The sequence below is a fragment of the Peromyscus maniculatus genome, chromosome 6 (assembly GCF_049852395.1).
Source record: "Peromyscus maniculatus bairdii isolate BWxNUB_F1_BW_parent chromosome 6, HU_Pman_BW_mat_3.1, whole genome shotgun sequence".
NCBI lineage: Eukaryota > Metazoa > Chordata > Mammalia > Rodentia > Cricetidae > Peromyscus > Peromyscus maniculatus.
The window spans coordinates 9889619-9909620 of record NC_134857.1 but is presented as its reverse complement, the minus strand read 5'-3'; the positions used below and the strand labels follow the sequence as shown (position 1 = coordinate 9909620).

At 39.7% G+C, this 20002-nt stretch overlaps 1 protein-coding gene across 11 annotated transcripts in view; it reads left to right on the top strand.

Annotated features, from left to right (window-relative positions):
* Positions 1–20002, top strand: part of Mecom (MDS1 and EVI1 complex locus) — a 562596-nt gene that overhangs the window by 415693 nt on the left and 126901 nt on the right. The gene's annotated exons all lie outside the window — the stretch shown is intronic.

The window sequence follows — 20002 nt, the reverse complement described above, 5'->3', positions numbered from 1 at the left end:
ATGCAGTGGACATCTTGAGCTCTCCTCTGTCTGACATTTCACACGAGTGACCCCCACCTTCCCTCCAAAGTGATGCTTCACGGTAGAAAGAGGAGGTAAATGTGACATGCTCTTTGTATACACAGCCTTTCTCCACTTCAGAAACTTTGTGGATGTGTTAGAGAATGCTTCCTCTTACCATAAGACACATTCCCTAAACAAGGCATGTACTTTCTCATTCCTACTTCTTCGAGTCCCTGGTGTGGTTCCTTGGAGCTGCTGATGTCTGTTAAGGTGAAACTCAACACGGGAATATTAGTTTTATTTCAGTTAATTATGTTACTAAGAGCTCATGAACCTTAAGATTTAGGGTTGGTCTGTTTCTAGTTAGGCTGCCAAGCTTTCGACTTGATGGAGGGGGTCTGTTTCATTCTACGTGGCCTCTGCACCTCTGTAACCTCTGGCTTCCTCTTTTCCTGAATCACAAGTTTACGTTCTCCCCTTCTGTGAGAAGATTGAATGCTTATTCAACTCTGAAATGACTATGGTCACAAAATATCAACAGTGATTTTTTAATAGATCTTTGCCTATCAAAATATTGTTGCTGAATAACAGCGCAGAGGCAGTGTGGCTGCTGATAGTAAGGAATCCGACTGTTAATAAAAAGCAGACAGGGGCTTGAAACAGTACTTCTACCATTGCAATTTAGACACTTTATATTACTTTATTTAGTGCAACACCTGCAGCTACTCACATTGCTGGTGGCTGAAATAATCCAGGTCCACACGGGGAGAGTATTACCATTTCATTGTGCTATTTGTGCTTACTGTTTAAGCCTTTATCACAGGAGAAAACATTAGCTAAGTGTTCGGTAGATAATAAAACAGGGGATTTGGGCTCATCTGTGGCCCTTAAATCTGCCTATTAAAAACCTCCCTTTGTAATTAGTATCTGCCTCTTCTTGTACCCTGGCTGGCACCTGGAAGTGGGCAGTGCGACAAGCTGGCACTTGTTAAAGTTTGTTCTGTTGTCCCTACTATGGATGGACTTTATGATCAGGTCTTCTTCTGAGCCTCAGCGAGTGTAAATTTCCTAAGCCTTCTGCAGATGCCATAATGGATTTCGGATGGAAAATGATTGCATCTCAATGGGACAAAGAGGGTGCTTCACATTAAGGCAATAATAACAAGTCATTCTTCATCTTTAATTGACAGTCCAATTTAGATTTCAGATGGGTGCATTTTAGTGATATTCTACTTTAATTTTAACTCTAAAGAGTTTATACACATAAATATATAGGTATGATCTACAAAGAGAAATTAAGCAAACTTCTAATTCATGCAAAGAAAAAAAAAAGATGTAGGGTACAAATTGGGGACTGGTTGAAACCAAGCTTGGGGCTACTTTTCCTTCATCTATCTTGGAATGGTGCACAGTTCAGTGGATTCATACCCCTTGACTTTAATTGCTCTGGGTCCATTGAGACAAAGCCACGGTGCTCTGTTTGTTTGGGGGTCAAAGGCGTAATCATTAAGGCCTTCAGAATATTTTCAAGCATTCGAGGAGGTAAATAGTATTTAGAGATTTTATAATCATAGGACGAGTCTCCAGATAGTTGTCTCACTTCCTCAACTCTCCTCGCTGAAGTTTATTTGGTCATTGAAACATTAAGCTTAGCCAGTCCTGTTCTTTCTACTTTATGAAAATGTAGACAGGAAATTATCAGCAAATTGCTCGTTTAGAATTAAAGGCAGGAAATGAACTTCAGTAGTTGAATTCTTGCTGTAAAAGCTTCTACCTAAAACATAAGTAAAGCCAGAAAACCACGCTTTTTTTAGTTGTAAGTCTGGGCTTTGTTATATCAACACAAACAGAATCCAATCCTCTGTCCTATCTCTCCCTGAAATTTGTATACATTTTTACAGGATCCATGACTGTTTGTTATTAATTCTCTAGTACTTTAAAAATATAACTGGTCATTCTGTTTTCTTTTAACCTTTCATTAAAAAATATAATTTCTTATAGTATATAAATAGATTAATGTAAGCTATGACCCAGAAAGAATAACTTCACCAATTTCTTCTAGACACACAAAAAGTTAATATATCTTTAAGTTTCTAAACTATTTTTACCTGAATTTCCAAAACTTCCTATTAAAATCTTGCTTACAACACATGAATATATATTCCTAAATAGTTAGTAGTTTCTCACCAAGGGACCTTTCAAGCTATTCCTCTTTGAAGCTTGTTAATCAGATTTTATTCCTTGCATGTTATATTGTTAGTATACCCAATACATCAGTGGTATCTACAAAATAATTCCTGTACTTAATTTTCTTTTATATTTTTGTGCTGTCATTTTTATTTCTCTATATATTTCATATGCTCTAATATTCTTTAAAGTTTTCCTTATTGGTATTACATTATTTAAATAAACCACAGACATAATTCTCCTCCAACCAAATGATGTGTACCATGTCTGACTGTTTTGATTACCATTAAGGAAAAATGAATTGCCTTGGATTAAATGAGAAAAAACAACCCTCAAACTTCAGTCCAACTTTCAACCACTTATTTAACTGGGCTTGAGGAAGTCAGAAAATGCTGGTTTTAAAATTTAGTTTATTTTTCACTTTCGTAGAAACTCATGTGTAACACTTCTTTCAGTATCTTGGAACCTATGAAAGGCAAACATTTTATTTAAAAATATATAGGATTCAGCTTTTATTATGGATCCTTGCTGCAACTCTCTTATAATGAATGTGTAATGCATTGGGTAGATTTAAATAAGCAAAAGTTATTTTTGGTATTTATTGGCACTAAAATTTTATAGAATCACCTATATTACATTTTAGCATGACAGTTTATAATTTTTGTTAAATGTATTATTAAATAATAGCTGTAGATATTCCTAGATGTCATTGTACCACCATCAATATTTAAACTGAAATATCTTTAAACAAATTCTATAGAAGATCTTATTTAAAAGAAAGTAGCTTCCTGAAGTAGTTTTCACAGTCAGCATTGTGTCTTAATCAAACTTTTAGAACAGAGTCCAGGAGGTTTTGGGGCAAGAGATTATTTCCAAGTTGTTTTATTTAATAGCTACTTCATTCACTGATGCATTTAAGGTAAATTGTTATTTGGTTCCTATTTGGGTTTTTCTTACATTTATTTCGTTGTGTGTGTAATAATTTCAGTGTGACTTTGTCTAAGTGTAAACTTGTTATGGCCATTTTAAGGTAGTAGCTCTCTAGCCTTTTCTCATGTTGCAATGACATTTTTTCATAGCCCAATGACGCTAGCTTCCTCACATACAACAGGACTGGGAGAAACATGGCTATGTTGGCAAGAGTGCCAACTTAGATCTGAACTCAGTACCATATTTGGCATTTGAAGATGCCACCATTTAGGAATTTATGAAATTTTTGAGGAAGTTGTTAGTATTGGAGGGAAATAATGAAAAGGAGTAAGAAAAACAAAGTTAAGTGTCAATAAAGAAAACCCCAGGATAAATTTGAAGGGACAAAGAACTTTTAAAAATGTTAACCTGCAATTATAACTTTAAATTATCTGACATAGTCATTTTACACATTCAGATTGATGTGCAATATTTGCCGTTATGATCCAGAAGTGATTTATGATAGCTGTTTTTTTTTTTCTTTCTTCTTTCAAAATGATCTCTCTACCAGTGGATAGATGTTCCTTGTAGTGGTAGGGACACAAGGTAGCAGACAGACTCCTTGGCCTCATTACACCTCCCTTCTATTGGGGACAGACAAGTTGTACAACAACAAAGAAAGAGTGATGATACACATGGTGACCAATGCTGTGAAGTAATACAGGATGGCTGTGGGGACTGGGGGATGTGTGAGGGTGGGACAGCACTTAGACACACTTCATATTGTGCAGTGACCACACAATGCTTATCTGAATCATTTGCTACCTATTTAGGCAAAGTCTCTGATTCTCATAGCCAATGACAAGATGATAAATTTCAGTATTAGGTGGATAAAACGTGTTCCATTTTTAACTAGTCTTGGTACATTTTTAATGCAATCAGACCAGAGAACTTTTCTCATTGGACTTATCCAGAATCTTAGGATGATTTGACATATCCTAATCAGTTCTCACAATTTTCTGCTCTTTCCATCTCCTCTTAGTAGCTGTCACATTGTTGCATAGTGAAACCTTGAAGCTTGTGGTTCTATGTACTGTCTCTTCAGACTTAATTCAGGAAGAGCTTCATCCATGTTTGGTCTATTTGGTCCTCAAGGACATGAATGAGATAAATCAAAATTTAGGATCACAGGTCAAGTGAAAGGTCACAGTGGAGAGCACAAGTAAGCACCAAAGAAATGACAGGACAGTGCCACATGAAAGGTCAAAAGTCAAGGGAAAGACTGCACATTGATGAAAGCAGATGCCGAGTTTTGGACACCTGAGCACACTGAGGCATCCCAGTGCTCACATGCGCAGTTTAGTAACTGTGTGCTGCTGCTCATTCACAAAGAAAAGCAGACAGAACATGGTAAAGAGAGAATGAGTTTTTATAGTCATTGGTTACTGTCAATTAGGATGACCCTTTTGTTATGGGAGCTCTTAGAGTCATACACAGAGTGCTCACCCTGGAGACACCACCGTAGCCTTCTGTTCCATCTGATGAAGAAACAGCTACACAGATCACTGAGGATGCTCAAAAGTGCATTCACCATCAGCCCAAACATGAATTTCACTCTATACAGACTTCAACTGAAACCTGCATGTGGTCCAATTTCTCCAATTATTTCTTCATGTATTTAATAAACATAAGTTGAAAACAAAGTCTTTTTCATTACTTCTATTATAACTAATAGAATAATTTATTTGAAATATGGTTTCTTCTTTGGGCATCATTCCCAAGTTTTAGGCAATGATTTTAAAGTCTATTTATTTATTTGTTTGTTTATTTATTTACTGGACAAGCTTTTGCTGTGTGGCTAAGTTTAGCTTTAAATACGTAAACCTCCTGCCTCAGTTACGTAAGCGCTAGGATTACAGGGACCGTGCTACCACACCTACGATAGTTTGTTAGAATGGCTTTTTTTTAATGCAAAAATGCTTGTATTGTAAGACCCATACAGCAAAGAAAGCTATCATTTCTAGTGGGGGAACTAGGGAAATAGATACTTACATAAGCTCTGTCAGTCAGTGCTATGCTTTCTTTGTATCACATTGTTTTCTCTCAGGAAAGTGGGGGTTTTTTTGTTATTTTTTTAAAATCAGTCTTGGTTACAGAAACCAGGAAATGTGTACCTCTTATCTTTTATTTGGGTCTTCTGTCATTTGTCCCTACAACCTCTCATATTAATTTTTGAGGTGTAGCAAATACCATTTTGAATTTTTTATTTCTCAAAATTATTTCTTTAGAGCTATGTATTGCATTCTTTTTGGAAGCATATATGTACTATTAACATGCTTGGGAAGGGTGTGTGTGTGTGTGTGTGTGTGTGTGTGTGTGTGTGTGTGTGCATGTGCACAGGCATGCTTATGTACATGTGCCTTCATCATTAGCAATAAAATTGTTCTTTGGGGTTTAGAGGCCTTTTGCCAGTGATTTGTTTCATGAGTTGTATAAAGTGACTATTCTTCAACAGCAAAGCATTTAAGTGATGTCCCTTCCCATATACTAGAAGGAAACAGTGATATTATATGACAAAATCTGAAAATGAGTTAGTACAGTAGGCTTCTCCAGTCTTAAAGGAGAAATTCAACAAAGGAGGGTCCTTTCAGTGGAGCCCTGTGCTCCACATTAGGTGGGAACGTGTATTTACAGGTTAAAAATCTCCAATGATAATGGAAGCTTTGGAAAAGCCCATACAGTCCAGACTCTGCCTAACTGTAAAGTCTGCCTTAAGTAATACATAAGTGCTATCATTGTCTAGAAAAAGTCTTTCTTTTTTTCTGTTTTACCTTTCACATCTCTGACATAAATTTTTTTAATATATACTTTGCAAAGTTAAGGGCAAACTCTGAAGGATGAAATATTGCAAACCAATTAAAAACAACTGAAGTGAGATTCTGAAGTACAGGAGTTTTCCAACTCATGAACAATATTTAGAGAGCTGGGTAATTTTAATTCCTCAGGGAACCATAAGTCTGGGCATTAATAGGCTTACAGTGATAAAAACAGCCATATACTATGCACATGTAGATGGTATTGTCAAGAAAGAAGCAATTAGTGGCAGTGAAAGCCCGAATATGTACACATATGGTGAGCAGGTTATGTGTAAAATACAGGCAGGAGTAAGAGCCAGTGACAAAGAGAAGCATGAGCCGCCGGGCTACTGTTGAACTACACAATGGCGATGGTGCCTTGCTCACAAAACTGGGCCAACCGAGTGATCTTAAACAAGAAGAGGGTTTCCATACGTTTACTGGATTCTATACTACACGGCTTGTCTTCGCTCTCTTCTGATTGCCCTATTTCCCCTTTCCTTTTCTCGTCCCTAAATTACTTTAGTATGTCCCCTTCATCTCGGTTGCCTCCTCTTCCTGTCATTTGCTTGACGACACGACTGGCCAAGTGGGTGATTGGTTTCATTTTGTGTATTTGAATTGTAGTGAACAATTCTTACCAAATCGTTCTGGTTTGTTCCCATCTGAATGTAGACATGTACATGCCGTGGCATGTGTGTGATGCATGTGTGTTCCTATCTGAATGTAGACATGTACACACCATGGTATGTATGTGGAGGTCATAGGACCACCTTGGGCTTCGATCTTCCCCTTCTAACCTGTTTGAAACAGGGTCTCTCTGTCACCACGGTGAACACAAGGCCAGTTGGCCAGGTGCCCATTCAAGGACTCTGGTATCTCTGTCTCCATCTTGCCGTGGGAGCACTGAAAGTCCAAGTCTGTTTTGCTTTATCCAACTTTATGTAGGCTCTGGGAATTCGAACTCAGGTTATCTCACTGGTATTACGAGCGCTTGAACCACTGTGCCATCTCCCCAAGCCTTGTGTGAATAATCTTAATAGAATCTAAAATGTTGATTTTCCTAATCAAGATTGGCTGTAGAGAGAGGAGCTGGATGACTCTGGACATCTTTCTTCAGGGTCGTTATGTGGATGGCTCAGAGCATCTCCTCAGGAATGGGAAAGCACACTTTTCAGTCTTGGACTGTTAGCTCCAAGTCAGGGCCTGCACACCTATGTCAGAAATCTCTCGTTCTTTTTCTGAAGAGCATTGCACCATAAACACATTTGTATAGGAAGCAGACTTGAAAGGACACATTTACATCTTAGTTTTTAAAAGTTATACAACTGTCACTATAAAACATACCCGGCAAGTTGTAACCTTATCTTCTACATTATAGATTTTGTGTCACTTTCAAGAGAAGCCAATGGATGTGGAAAGGAAATACGTTTACAATCTGATAACCAGCAACACATATTTCACCCTCCAAAGTCAGGAAATTGAGGGAGCTGCACAGGTTGGCTTCCAGCGTGAAACTCGCACCACTGCGACTAATTTAGGTGCTGAGTAAGCCACAATAGAAAGCACTGTGGAGTGGAATATGGAGGAAACATTTTTAGTATTATTCTCCATCCTACCCCTGTTTATTTTGGCTAGAATGCTTTTTTGGGGGGAAGGGGGTGTCATCGTCCCAAAACTCAATTGCTAAAAGCTGGTTTTGCTGGCAGAAAAATAAAAAAGACAGTTGAGTGAGGCTCAGGGCACACCACAGTCCAGCATTTCATTTGCCAGCATGGAGCTGCCAACCTGCCCAAGAGTCTGAGGAAACGCTGTTTACTGTTTATTAGCAGTTGAATTTATGTGCGAAAACCACAGATGCTTCATTTTGCTACCTTCCTTTTTTGTAAATGTGCTATGAACTATGAGAATCTGTAAGTTAGGGAGAAGGTGCCATTGCCCTCACAATGTGCCAGATCCCTCTTTAGGCCTGTTTTCACAAAGACATCCTTAAAGGTAACCTTCAAACAGACAGGTTTCCCTCCGCCTCATGAGTCACAGCATAGTAATTTAGGTAAAATGACTTGTATTGATATCAACTGAGATAGCCAGAATCATTTCCTGTATTCTCTGGTGTCGGGCACAGTCAGCGAGGTGTTTAGGACCCCGATGTTCTCCAGAGAATCTTCAAACACAGCTCCAGGGAGCCTCACCATTGCTGAAAGTAGGGAAGCCAGTATCAGAAGTCAGTATCTCTCCTTTGGATTTGAAAACAGGAAACGACTTGGCACTTCTGATCTTGCCTGGGAGACAGGCCCTGACTCCACAATTACAGAGCATAATTACTCCAAGCTCAGCCTAAGAACCCCCAACTGCTTATTGAGGACCTGCCAGGAAACTGACCCAGGAGAAGGGTCCAGAAGAGAACAGGAGGCGACAGAGCCCGAGATGCCGTTCTCAAGAACATTTCCATGAAAAGGCTGCTGAGAGAGGCAGAGGTTGTTAAAGTCAGCTTGGCAGGGGGCATGCTAGAGTTTAAAGTGAGGAAAACTGGCAGGCAGTTTGGGACTTAAATCAAATATTCATAGAAGCTTTGAATTGTGTGTGTGTGTGTGTGTGTGTGTGTGTGTGTGTGTGTGTGTGTGTGTGTGTGTGTGTGTTCAAGACCATTTCAGGAATTTTACTTTCAAAAGATGCTCATTTCCGAATCACACCACAAACGCACTGAAGTGGCACCACCTCTTAAAGCCATGTGTACCCCTGTGCATATTCGTCCAACAGTGTGTGAATTCCCATGCAAGATGGAGACATGGCCCCTTATTCTCCTGCTGTGACTCATTTCCTTCTGGAAGATTATTGCTTTGTACTGATCCTCTCTCCAAATTCTGGACTCACAGTGATATGTATGCTGGTTGCTGTCCATACACTCTTTGATGCTCCCTCCCTCCCTCCCTCCCTCCCTCCCTCCCTCCCTCCCTCCCTCCCTCCCTCTGTCTCTCCCTCCTTCCTTTCTTTCATTCATTTCTTGGTTTTTAAAGATCAACCTTTCAGTTATTAAATTGTCTCCTAACAAAAGTTTTGTTGTGGTCTGCTTGCATCATGCTTGGAAGAACGGCAAATGACAGGTTACAGTAGTGGAGCTGGGGTATTTTGAAGATATGATTCTTGTGTCCAACTTGTTTTCCATGGTTGATGTAGAATGGCCTCATAATGGCAATCTAGGGGCCATGGTCTTACAGACCTCACTAGAGTTGGAATAACTCAAAAAGTGATTTGAAGAGAAAAATGAGGAAGTCACAGAACCCTAGAACTTCATTTCTTCTCACATGACCAGAGAGGAAGATCATTACAGAGAACTCGGAGAGTTGGCCAAGCACTTTGAACTACACACATCAGGGTGACAGCAGCTGGTACCATACTTGGTGGAACTGAGTGGCTCAGAACTTGTGCATAAATGGCTTTTAAGTGGTACCCCCCAGTTTCAAATGACTGGTGCTGAAAAACTTAGAAGCAATAGCTTTGAGGTGGAAGGTCACTATTGCCAACTTTTTAACCAGTCCTAGTATGTGGCGGTACATTGGCTGTATTTGCATATTACTTCATTGGACAACCAATTAAAAATATTACAAATGGAACTTACTCTAAAGAACCCTGTCCAGATTCCTTTCCTAGCTGTGAGCCGGACATGATTGATCTTCTACTTCCTGGTTTCTACTCACTTCCTTTCTGCTGCTTAAAGACCTGCCCGCTTCCTGGGGAGCATTGCCCTAGCTAGGCTCTTGTGTAGAAGGCATAGTACAGCTCTCACCTTTCAGGTGGGAGGTCAAATGTCACTTCCACAGTGTGCAGCTATCCTCATTACCTCCCCCCACCCAACCTCATTATGGCATTTCTTTCCTCTATGCATTACTAGGAGTCATGAGCAGTTTATTAGTTGACTATATGCTTGCTTGCTGTGGTTTGTGCTACCCACTTTGCACTTTGGTCATAAAGGCTTCTAAAAGGGAAAGAACTTATGAATGCTGTTCATTTCCTCACTCTCAGTACTCTGAGAGCATCCAGTGTAAGTAGATGCTCAATAAAAGTGTTTTCAAAGGCTGAATGAGTCAAAATGTATACATGAAAAACAAACAATATATATGCATTAATATATCTGCTAGGTTTCTTTTGAGAAGTTTTCAGATTTTATGTATATAAGAAAGTGGAAAGATAGACCATGGTGAAGTATGTGGAAATGAAAATTATTTGTACTCACAATGTCATTTGCGATTGTAAGGTTTCACTTTCACCAAAAATATTTTAAGACTGCTTTGTAGATGTGCTTCTTCTGGTAGAAGGCAGAATAAGATAAAGGAGGGTATTTGAAGGAAAATGCAAATGATGGGTTAATAAAGGTAAAAGTTAGAAAGTAATTAGTTATGTGATTTATAATGATATTTATTACATATACATACATATACTTATTTATTTATTACATATACATACATATACTTATTTATTTCTGTGTGTGGTGAGGGGAATGCACATGATACAGCGCAAGTGTAGAGTCAGTCTGCTCACTCTTTCTACCATGTGGGTCCTGGGGATCAAACTGAGTTTGTCAGTCTTGATGGAAAGCCTCTTCATCCACTGAGCCATCTTGCCATTCCATTTATGTTATTTAATAATGGTACTAATCCATGCTCATAGCTGAAGAACATCATTGAGGATCTCACATACTAGGATGAGTCTGGAGAAGGGATAATTAATTCTGCATGTGGCCTTAGCGATTGTCCCTATAAAGGGGACGAGCCGCAAGAATCAGCAATACAGCTGTGGACTTCAACAATGACATGTTGGTATCTTGGAAATTCTGCATTCCCTCGTTTACTTACAATGTGTACTGTGAAAACCACCATTATTTAACCAGGTCCCTCAAAGAAACACAGTGACCCATGCTTAGACTTCAATCTGTGCATCATCTGATGCAGGAGATGCTTCCTCTCCCAGGCACTTCAGCAGACGCAGGAGTATAACTTGATAAAGGGAACTTACAAGACAGAAAATTTGTCAGGGCACTAAAAGAGAAAATTCAGAGATCGACCAGGGTGTGAGGCCTACACCTCAAAGGTCTTTCAGGAAGAGAAGGAGGTGACTGTGAACTAACAGCTTATGAGAAGTGAGATCTAACCCCACGACACCAGCGAATGTTTCTGGAAAGTAGCAGTAATTCCAACATGGTATTCCGGCATATTGATGCAATCTAAAAATGGACTCCTCAAGTCTTTCTCATTTGGAGTAAGGAAGATAGGTCCAAAACTCAATTAACTTGGGGTAGTTGTCATTTTAGATCTTCTTGTATTGGAAATTTTCTCTGCTTGGTTTTATTGCATTTAATTAACTCCATGCTGTACAAATATTTTTGATCTACTTTAGACTATGACATGAAAAGGATTCATAGATAAGGAATAGAGAAGCCATAGAAATGACTAGAAAATAAGAGTCCCCAGGGGAATAAGATCCCTTAGAGCATCAGACTACATGACCATAGAGACATTTGAGGTCCAGACAGTCTATTACTCAAGGGTAATCAGAGTATCTCCCTAGCCCAAGTCACTGAGACACACTAGACCTTGCCTCTACAATGACTAGGAAGAGGTAACCAGAAGCCATGAAAAGCAACTGAAGTAAATTCCATCTCTGCAGTTCAGGCCACAGTCAGCCCCGTGGACCACGTTTGGTCCTCATCTGTTGATGTCTAACACTGACCAAGGATAACAAATCAGGTTCTCCAGCCCCTGGACACTTTAGGCCAGGGAAGAAGTTCATGGCTGACTGGGGAGCATGATTGCTAGGATTTCTATGATTTGCAGTATAGAATATTTTGCTAGGTTGTCATGGTGACTTGGTGTCTGCGGACTACCTCTGCCTTTGCCTGTTTGGTTAGTCATCAACCATCTCACAGACCCTGATGGCACTGTCTAAAAAAAACATGGGCTGTTCTCTACAGACCTCTTCAGCTTCCACAGAAGGATTTAGTAAGGTTGGTATTTCTGTGAACAGCAGGGAAGATTTTGAAAGAAACCCCTCTGGAAAGTTTTATTATACCTAAACGCACTCTTGACTTAAAAGACTGAAGCAAGTTTTCCAAGCCAGTGTAGTTAATACTCACATGTGTGTAAAAGTGAAAGCTCGAATCATTTAGTCAGCATGCAGTGTTTTCAGCATATTTCGGTTTCATTAAAATAGCATTGAGTAGCTTCTTCAGTGTGTGCACTCTTCTGACATACAGCAAGACAGAATATTAGCACCGAGGATCATCTCCAGGACTGCCATAGTCTGAAGTTTCCAAGGTATGTTTCAGCTAAGAGTACAAAAAGCCATCAACTTTAAAATCTGCGGACCATCGTATCCTTGGATAAGTTCAGAACAGCTCTGTCTAATGCAGTCCAACTTGGCAATAAAAACAAAATAAGAGAGCACAAACACTCTGAGGCTCATACCAAATATGTGCTATCTCAGCTTGACAGGATTATTCCTCCGCAGGAGTGACTTATGTTGGAGAGGGAAGTTAACATGGAAATGCCTTTGAGGTTAATTGTAATGCCATTAATATGATGCCACAATCACATCTCTGAATTTCCTTCATAAATTTCGTTTCTATTTTTATCCTGCTTTTATTTTAACACGCTACACTCTTGAAAAAGTCTATTGTAGTCTTAAGAAAATACCTCTTATTTTTAAAACCTCATGAAAAACTAGTCTCGACATAAATTGCAGTGTGTGAAGCTTGGTGGCCTGCTCTCTCTTACTTTTCACTCCTGGATAGTCACACACTCCCACTTGGTGAGGGACATTAAATGGCCACATCCAGTGGCAGCAGATTTTGTGCTGGGGTTAAGGAAAAGAAGTCATGAACTGGCATTTCCAGTATGACGTCCCACTATGCTATCACGTGAAATATGGCAAAACCCCTATAGATGATCACAGACTACGGCAGAGGAGAGCTGGGTGTAAACCACAGATGCTGTTCAACAGGCGAGACTCTTGTCCCAGATGCCTTTGTGCTATGTGGGCTCTTGTCAGTTCTAATGTAGGTTTTGGAAGCTACCATGTTCTTTGGCATCCCTGCATTTGTCTGCTCGCTTGACCTTTGACCTTTGAATGCGTTATCTTCATTGTCCTTGATTTCTTGGTTGAGAAAGAAATTATTCCCATGGGGAACACTGGACCAAACCAGCCAAAAGTTTGGACTCATTTTTCCAGTGAGAAAGTCCCCAAATTTGGCAATGCTCTGTTCCTGCCTACCCTGCTGACCTCCGCTTCCAGGAGCACATCTTGACTGTGACTGCTTGAAATATTGTCATTTTCTAGCCATGTTTTTTCTTCCAAAGTGAGCCACTTTTTCCTCCATGGCTTAACCAGTTTGGCATATGTAGAAGTGATTTTTCATTCTTGTCCACCCTTTTAACATGTCTTTGCCAAAAGTTTGAGTCCCACCTGTCTGCCAGGAATGACAACATTTTGGCCAACGTTTCCCACAGTGTGGAAGGTGGCCGAGTTAGGCACTATTCATGGTACCCATTTTGCCTCAGCCAGAAAAACAAATCTCTCTGATTTTCTCATGGGATGTGGAAAGGTGAGACCCAATCCAGAGTTTCTCAGACACAGTTTTCTGGGGGCATTTGGCAAATAAATCCCCGGCGTGAGAAAATGAAAGAACACATGAAGATAGGATTTCATACCAAAATGACAATAGATAGGACATGGATTTTAAAAGTAGAATTATTAAACTCAGAATACATGCACATATGCTGCCCCTTACAGAGTGTGTGTTATAACCAGATATTGCAAAGAGAACTTCCTCCCTCCCTCTCTTCCTTCCTTCATGTCCACTATAAAATAGAGTGTCCTGTAGACCCAGCTGGCCTTGCTCTTTTGTACCCAAGGACCTTAAACATCTAAGCTTCCTGACTCCACACCTCAAGTGCTGAGATTCCAGTAATGAACCACCGCACCCAGTTTATGTAGTTCTGGGGGAGAGCCTAGTGATTCATCCATGCTACATTTACCAGCATCCCCAGCCTCATTTTGAATTTTTTAGATAATAATTTAAATTTTTATTTTGTTTCTCAATAAAAACTGTTCAGGACAAGTGAGATGACCAATAGGTAAGGCCTGATAACCCAAGTTTGATCCATGGGACCCACAGGGCAGAGGGAGAGAATAAACTCCCACAAGTTGTCCTTAGACATTTATGCATACATGAGACACATGCACGTGCGCGCGCGCACACACACACACACACACACACACACACACACACACACAGAGAGAGAGAGAGAGAGAGAGAGAGAGAGAGAGAGAGAGAGATTGAGAGAGAGAGAAGGCACTCAGAACAATTTAAAAACTACTTAGTGTTTTCTCATTGGTGAAGTATGTCTAATATCTATTATTAGTATGATGTATAGTTGTGGACTCTTTTCTTCTCTCAGAAATCCATATAAGCTAGGAAGGACTAGCTTATATGACAAGCAGTGAGTTTGACAACATTACTCAAATAGTCCTTTTTCCAGGAAGAAGGCATGCTAAACCAGCAACTCTCCAAGGACAGGACGTGGCTGGAGCACTGTGCACAGAGGACAAGCTTCTCAGTAGAGCCCATAGCTGTCTTCATTAAATCAAGTAGCATTAGAATTTCCACTTCCCATTGCTACATACACAGCAACACACAACCTTTATTCACTTCAGTGGAGGAAATAGATCTGGTTTCATGCGTTTCTGAGGTACCTGTAAATTGATTAAATTTTGCACACTTGAAAAGCACTTTGACTAAGATCCTTGTATGTGAGTGCAGCAGAGCTCTTCAGACTGTCTTTCCATTGTTGGTCATTGATTATAATCCCTTGAATGAGGAGAAAATAGTCACATTTTAAGTAGACACCTAATAGTAAGTAAATGTGGCTTCCCAGTCCTTGTTATAATCCAAATGTTTGCTGTATGACCTTGTCTAATATACCTAAATTTCATGATTATCTATTTCCACATTATTAAAAAGATAGTAATTGGTGCCCATAAGATAACTCAGCAGGTAAAAGCACTTGTTGCTAAGCCTAATGACCAGGGTTTAATTTCTGAATGCCATATGATAGAAGGAGAAAACCAACCCCAGTCCTCTGACCTCCACACACATGCTATAGCATGTGTATGCATGTGCACACCCATTCCCACACACATTTGAATGCATGTGCTCATGCACATACATGGCAAATAAACAATATGTTTATTAATTAATTAATTAATTAATTAATTTTTACATAAAAGTTAATGAAAAGAACAACAATGCTTCTTTGGTCAATAGTAGATAATCCTCAGCTCCAGGCATAGACAATATGAAGAGTTAAAGAAAGCATGTATTGTAAAGGTTTACGAAATCATGTCTGTGTGTTTCATGACATTTAAATACCTCATTGGTAAATCTTCCATATGACTGACAGGTCTACAGACTCTCTAGGCACATTGTGCTCCCAGGGCAGCAGACCCTGCAGATACTCAGGTTGTGCTTCTTGCCCTATTCCTGTTATTCTTGTGACTTTAAGTTCAGTGTGAGCATTATTACTTATAGTGAACTCAGGTTCCAATAGTTATTCATCCTATCTACCTGCAGCAGAATTTAAAATGAAGTTTGGGCCAGGGACAGAGAGGACAGTAGAATTGCTAATCTAAGGATGGGATATATGCTTAGAATTATTCCTTGTGCTGAAGAACAGATGAGAGACAATGGAAGACCACATGTTTGCCAGGAGTCTTTTCTAATTACCTTCTACGTTGAAGGTAGTTTTTTGTAGGCTACATGTCCCTTTCCCAGACCCTTCTAGCAAAGTTCATAGGATAAGCACTGTACTATTTCAACTCCATCTTCAAGAGCAGAAAGTTGAATAGGGTAGCTTAGGCTATGCGTTCTATTTTATATCTGTTTTGGAGTGTTTGGAAGACTTTATAGTTAAGACCACTAGTCCTTGATAAGACAGAGATTTTTCTATGTGCATCAAAAAATGTGAGCAATAATTTGTCTCTGCTTATTCCACTCTCACTCCCACTAGCCCCATCCATTTGGATATGGCATCATCTAGGCATGTGCCCTTAGGTAGGCAGAGGGAGCATTTCTAATTAGCCATTCATGCATTTTGAAAGAGAGATCTAAATATCTCTTCACTTAATTTAGCATACATTAAAAAATACTACAGATCACAGCGTCCTTAACTTCCCCCAACTTTTTAAATTGAGACAAGGTCTTAGCTAGTCTAGGGTGGCCTCAAACTCATAAGGATGTCCTTGGATATTATGGAGGATGACTTTGAATTTCTGATCCTTCACCTCTATTTCCCAAGTGTCACAACACCTTGGTACATTTTACATTCTCTGTATATTTGTATGAATATTATAGTAACACTCACATATTGATACTGAGTGACCTTATTTCTCATAAAAAAAATTTCAGAAGCCCCCAAATCAGTAAATTCATTGGGCTGATCACAATAATTTCTGTTTTGATTCACTTGAAAGCATGTTCTCTTAAGTTAAACAAATATTTAAGTATAAAAAATTCTGACCAATGCATTGAATACATTTTGTGAACTTTTCTCTTCTTTCTTTCTAAACTTGGTTTGGGGAAATACACACATATATTTTGCCAAGAACTTGCCTCTTAATGTTTAATCTTGTGGCTTTCAGGGGAAATCTAATTTGTATCCTTCATTCATGCTCAGCTCAACAGATTGTTGCACTGTTAGCCAAGTGCTGGATGGCCTTACGGCCCACGGGACTTTTGGGTTTCTTAATTCTCTATGGGCCCCAATTGCTTTGCTTCTGAGTCTCTGATTGGTCACAAACTTGACCAATCAAGTTTTAAACTTAACCCAATAATAATTGAGTTAAGCTTATTATTCCATTTCTTACTGAGAGGTATATTAGGATCAATCGGACTAAGATGACTGCGACACTAGGCACTTTAATGCAATAATTGATTTGGTATCTAACTGGGCCTTTCCATGCATGCATGGTAGTAACTGGCACTGGATTGGCATTGAATGTGTTGAGCATAGATTTTGAGATCCCAGAATGCCAGGGCAAATCCCTCATGCAACTCAGACACAGAAACCGATCTTCTGGTTTGCATTCAGGATGGCCACTGACAACCTGATCCCTTCTTGCCCTTGCTTTGTGTGTTTTTCCACTCTCTTCTCACTCATGTGCACCCCACTCCTGGCTTTCTTTTTCCATATGTACCTCTTGAGCCCCTAGAATGTACACATAGACAGCAGTGCTGTGTATGATGAGGGACAGGGGAAAGAAAGGACTTCAAAGGTCTCTGCAGGAGCTGACAGTCTCCATCTCCTCTCACATCATGCTCTGCGCCTCTAAGATAACTTCCTACCATCTCTTTAGGGTAGATGCCACACTGAGCCCTGGATGAAAGTCCTCCAGTCAGTCATCAGGGAGTTATAGTTTCCTTCTGGAATTCAGTTTCTACAGTTTGGAGTTCATGTTTCTGACCCCTTAGCAACATTTGTTTTGGTTTGGTTTTTTTCTACAAGATGTATATTTTAAAAAGAAAATGATTAGGGAAAAGGCAGATTATCAGGCATCCTAGTCAAATGTTGCTTCCAGAGGCTTAGAAGAAAATTATGAACCAATGAAATAATTATTGAAAACAATTTCTGGCATGTTAGGGATTCCTGAGTGTCCTCAGCATTGTCCTGCCACAAATGATTCTTCCTTCGCCCCTTACCACTCTCTCCATGTTTTGCTTGCAATGGCCAGGCCTGGAACCTACTGCAGTTTCTGCCTGAAGCTTTGTGAGTCACCAGAGCAGCTCAAAGCTTGAGGAAATGTAAAGGGTCTGCAGAGTGAAAATAAGGGACATGAAGTTCCTGACACCTAGAAAAAGCATGCACAGCTTTTCCTACGTATATGAAATGCTTGGAGACTATAGCACTGCTCTTATTGACACTAGACTGTCTGTTCTGTTATAGTATAACTGCACTGCACTATAGCATAGAAGGGTAGCTGAAACAAAATTGTGCCATTTGCTCCATTATGTCTAAGGGAAAATGAGTTCTAGTTCCCAGGGATGAATACACAGTTGAATTAGTACAATCCTACTCAATGTTTGAGTTGGGAGTTCCTTGTCCTCCACAAATCACACAAAGCACAGAGGATTGAGGACATTAAATTTGCCAATATGGGAGCATGGATTCTTACAGCCATTCTTGGACCACAGAATTGGTGATGGTTATATCTATTTCACCAGTACATAGATGGAAAGATCAAGGTTCAGAATGGTGAATGAATCTAAGGCTGCCTCAGTTCCTCTATTTACCCTGGCTTTGCATTTAAAAAAAAAAATCTAATTGTTCTGTGGAAGACGGCACCGTTCATTATTAATGGAATTTCTTTTCATTCAATTTTGTGGTGTCCACAACAAGATTATAAAAACAATAATTTGATTTCTAAATCTTTTCAGTTTCAGCAAGGTTACTTTGTGGAGTTGGAGATAAATGACCAGAAGAAAACTTCACAAAATTAGTGTTTACACTTAATCTGGCAACGAGCTATAATTTGATTGGTAAAAAATTCATTTGGTGTACCTCTGGCCCTTTGCTGCCGGATAATGAAAATTTATATCTGCGTTTCAGACAGCTGGGGAGGGCCTGACAGCTTCGGGGCCGAATGAAAGATGATGTCACGCTGACCCCTGTCAGCATTTCCTCACAGACTGGTTACCCAAAACCCAACAGCAGTCACACTTTTTCCCCCTGCCAGAGCAGACTTTCATTTTATTTTGGAAGGTTAATGACACTGTAAATCTAATAGGCCATTTTAGTGCCATCGTGTGGATATTAAAAAATCATGTGACCAGTCAGGGCACCATATGTGGAGTTCAGTCTTGTCTGATGGCAGGGGTAGGGCGCTGTAACAAGGCACCAAGGACAGCCAGTGTTGGGAATTAATTTCAAAACTATATCTACCTTTACACCCATCGAGAATCTCAGCCGATCATCAGTGCTTGCCATTTGCCTTAATAAGCTGGGTAATATCAGATCAATGTTGGACCCCAGAAAAGTCTTCATTGCTTGCATATTTATCAGTAACTCACATACCAGGGAACAATACTCCTTCATCAACTTTCTGTGCAGTCCAGTACCATAGCCTGTAGCTACTTGTGGCCAGTGGCCCCAGGAATTCAAGTGTTGACTTTATTCAGATTTAAATAGGGGAATGTGTCAGTGGTGGCCAGTTTGGACGGCACAAGTTGGAGCAACTGTGAGATGATACCAAATTCACCAGAAATTGATGAGGAAATCAATATTCCTTAGGACTCTCACCTGCTTCTCCCTAGATCTGTTTGGAAGACAAGCTTACTTGGTGACACAATTGAAATCCAAACATGCATCAGTATAAAACCTTCAGTAGAGTGAAAGCATATAGAAGCAACCAAGAGAAACACAAATTCCTGGGACATACACATGGATAATGAATAATGAAAAGCCAACAAAGTAAACAAAGTTTCCCCTTTTACTTTTTCTGGGTGCTCTTCCATTTGGGACACTCAGAGGATACATTGTGATACCTCAGCCCAACTCCTTTCCAGGCAAACCTGAGAAACTCCAGTTGCTGTTGCTGTCACTGTTTGAAACACTGAGTCCTCAGGTAGGAGATCCGAAAGCCCATAACCCCAGCCAATCAGAGGGAACGAAGAGACCAAGATGAGCATCTAACTCAGATACTCCTAAAGCAAGAAATTGGGAGGGAGGAAGCATTTCTCTGCGGGTAATGGGGCCATTGATTGTGGAGCCAAACAGAAGTATGTAGAGGGAAACTAGACTCATTTGTGAGTTTAGTCCAAAATGTTTATTTATTAGAACGTTTTAAAGTGGCTATTTATGATTACTACCTCATGCCACAGAATTATCAGGATGATGTTTCCAATAATTCTCATGATGAGATCAGTATCTTTGTGTACTTTGTATCCTGTTTCAAAAACAATGTAGAATTCTTTGAGTGATGATTTTAATTAATCCTCTCTA